Source organism: Octopus bimaculoides, chromosome 17, assembly GCF_001194135.2.
Source record: "Octopus bimaculoides isolate UCB-OBI-ISO-001 chromosome 17, ASM119413v2, whole genome shotgun sequence".
Lineage (NCBI taxonomy): Eukaryota > Metazoa > Mollusca > Cephalopoda > Octopoda > Octopodidae > Octopus > Octopus bimaculoides.
The window spans coordinates 52143249-52146708 of record NC_068997.1 but is presented as its reverse complement, the minus strand read 5'-3'; the positions used below and the strand labels follow the sequence as shown (position 1 = coordinate 52146708).

Here is a 3460-nt window from a genome sequence, read left to right as displayed (position 1 = left end):
ATGTATATATATGTACATATATGTGCATATGTAAATATATATACACACACACTCAACCACACGCACACCCACTCACAAATATATATTTCATGTTATGCTTGGAAACGATGCATGTTACCAGAATTTTCGACTCGAATAAAATACAACAAACAACTCCAATTCGTCGTCAGAAAATCCGTGCAAATGAAGTCAAGTCAGGCAAATTTCTAATGGCATCAAGTTGTGTGAATTATGATAATAAAAATAACGAAGAACTGATATTTTCAAATCATTTAATACGTACGTTGCAGGTCATTATGTAATATGAAATAGGAATACATCTCTTACGCAAGACTTTCTTCAGTTAATACATTTCAAAATTTTAGGATGTATTAGCTGAGGAAGATCTTCATTCAACTTCGGGGTTGATAAAACACTGGGGTCAATGTAATCAACTCGTATGAACATATATATGTATATATATGTGTGTGAATATGTGTGTGTATGTATGTGTGTGTCTGCGTGCACATACATTTATACTGACTATTAAAAGGCTGTTGGCTCTCTTCAGCTCTTAGATCACGTTTGCGTTGTTAGCCCGTTTTTACACCATCATCTGTCAATTTCCGTTGTCAGATGGTCGTGTTATGCAAACAATACCCCCCTACCACCATCATTTTTATTTCAGGAACCTTGTACTTGAAAGGATTCTTGACATCCTCCCGGTCAGTGATGTGGGTCAGTAAAAAAACCGAGGGGTTTAGCAGTGTTAACGGATTTTTGTTCCAGTTCTCGATGTAGTATTGATATTTTACGTGAATCAATTCGACAAAATATATCGATATAACCAAGTAAATAAATATGTGTAAAATAAACACTTGAGGAAACATCAAAGTAGACGTTATCAATGCATTAAGTTGCAGTTATGGCAACCAGATCGATATATACCTGTCTTTGATCGAATTGATTTGTTGCTATATACCCGCTGATTGTTTAAAATCCCGCTCCCTCATAGAAATGTAACTATATCTGTTCTGACTGGATTATCTTATCTAACATATATTACATTATGTTGTGATGTATTCAATTGTATTATATTGTAGGTACAGGCACAGTTGTGTGGTATAGAAGTTTGCTTAGCAACGCCGTGGTTCTGCGTTCGATTTCACTGAACACCACTTTGGATAAGTGACTTACCGTAGCTTTGTTTGACCAATATATATTGCGATCAGAATTTGAAAACGGAAACTGTGCAGAAGCTCTCACATATATTTATTGCCCACAGAGGGCTAAACATAGAGAGGACAAACAAAGGGATTAAGTCGATTAGATCGACCCCAGTGCGTAACTGATACTTATTTAATCGACCTCGAAAGAATAAAAGGCAAAGTAGACCTCGGCGGAATTTGAACTCAGAACGTAATGGCAGACGAAATACCGCTAAGCATTTGGATCGCGTTCGCGTTCACGTTGTTAACTCGTTTTAACACCATCATCTGTCAACTTCCGTTGTCAGATGGTCGTGTTATGCAAACAATACTCTCTACTACCATCATGTTTATTTCAGGAACCTTGTACTTTGAAGGGTTCTTGACATCCTCCCGGTCAGTGATGTGGGTCAGTAAAAAAACCGAGGGGTTTAGAGGAGTTAACGGATTTTTGTTCCAGTTCTCGATGTAGTATTGATATTTTACGTGAATCAATTCGACAAAATATATCGATATAACCAAGTAAATAAATATGTGTAAAATAAACACTTGAGGAAACATCAAAGTAGACGTTATCAATGCATTAAGTTGCAGTTATGGCAACCAGATCGATATATACCTGTCTCATCGAATTGATCTGTAGCTATAAGCCCGCTGATTGATTTAAGTCCCTCTCCCTTATTGGAATGTAACTATATCTGTTCTGACTGGGACAGATATAGAAGAACTTTACTTTAATGGCTGAAAAGGGAGGTAAGCTTTCTCATCATCTAGGCATAGCCAGATCACCTGGTTTCGCATTTTTTAATGCCCCTCAGTGACTCTCACCCAGCCGTCCTGGGTTAAACTCAGCTCACCTTGTCAGTTCCCAAGTCAGTCACGAAAATAAAGTGCTTCTTGTGGCTATGAGTTGGTTTTAACTCTTATTTCTAGCAATAGTGGTACTGAATAGTGCCCCTAATCACATTATTGACGTATATAATTCTGCCATCTGGTTGTAAAATTGCGAATAAGCCACTCCAATTATATATATATAATTGGAGGGCCAGTTTTTTTTACCCTTAAATTATACAGCAATAAGAAAATGGAGGGGATCAAGAGGTAGTATTCATCAACTTTGAGACATTATATTATGCCTATATATTTATAAAAAAAAAACAAAAACAATTATAACAATATACATACATGTATAACATATTATGCTTTACATATATAACATATGAAAATATCAGTAATTATTAAAATATATAACGTAGAGCATAGAAAGTAGGAGAGTCTCTTACAGCTGTAAGAGACTATCCTACTTTCTATGCTCTACGTTATATATTCAGCTAATGATTATAATGTTTTGAGTTCGATTCCCAGCGGCACTCTGTGTCCTTAAGTAAGACACTTTATTTCACTCAACTGGCAAAATGGCAAAAATGAAGAGTACCTGTAATTCAAAGCGCCAGCCTTGTCACATTCTATGTCACGGTGAATCCCCTATTGAACTACGTTATGGGTACGCATGTCTGTGGAGTACTCAGCCACTTGCATGCTAATTTCACGAGCAAGCTATTCCATTGGTCAGATCAACTGGAACCCTCCTCGTCGTGCCCGACGGAGAGCCAGTTTAATTTCTTTGCCTTTGTTCACTGAGATTATTTTATATATTTTCCATTAATCTTGTAATTCATACAAACGCTTGAAGATTGGACACCAATGTAGTTTCAAATCAGAAAGAAGTCTATCTTTTTACTGATTTCAAAAGACATTATATAGAAATTACAGTGTTAGTCGTCACATGCAAGTAACTTTATTAGAATATTTTTGCTATCATGTATAATATCAGAAAATATAGCAGACGTACGAGTGGGTGCTGAAAAGTTAGTGATTTTAAAAGTATCCCGAAAGGCTTAGTTGGAGGCCCAACCTTCCGAGTTCTTTTACAGGGCTTAGAGAAACTGAAGGACTGTTGCAATAAGTTTGTGAATCTGAGAAAGGAATATGTTAAATGAAGTTATAATTAATTGAACTTCTTTTTATCCAAATCCAGGAACTTTTCTCTCTCTTACTATATTCGTTTCTACTCTAGGGACAAGACCCGAAATTTTGGGGGAGGGGGCTAGTCGATTAGATCGACTCCAGTACGCAACTGGTACTTAATTTATCAGCCCCGAAAAGATGAAAGGCAAAGTCGACCTCGGCGGAATTTGAACTCAGAACATAAAGACAAAGCCTTGAAGTCTTGTATCTTCATCAGAAGTCTTGTACCTTCATCAGAAGTCTTG

The 3460-nt window shown here is 36.6% G+C and overlaps 1 protein-coding gene across 3 annotated transcripts in view; it reads right to left on the bottom strand.

Annotated features, from left to right (window-relative positions):
- The window catches only part of LOC106883296 (merozoite surface protein 2), a 20633-nt gene that overhangs the window by 11193 nt on the left and 5980 nt on the right, over window positions 1–3460 (bottom strand). The window lies entirely within an intron of this gene.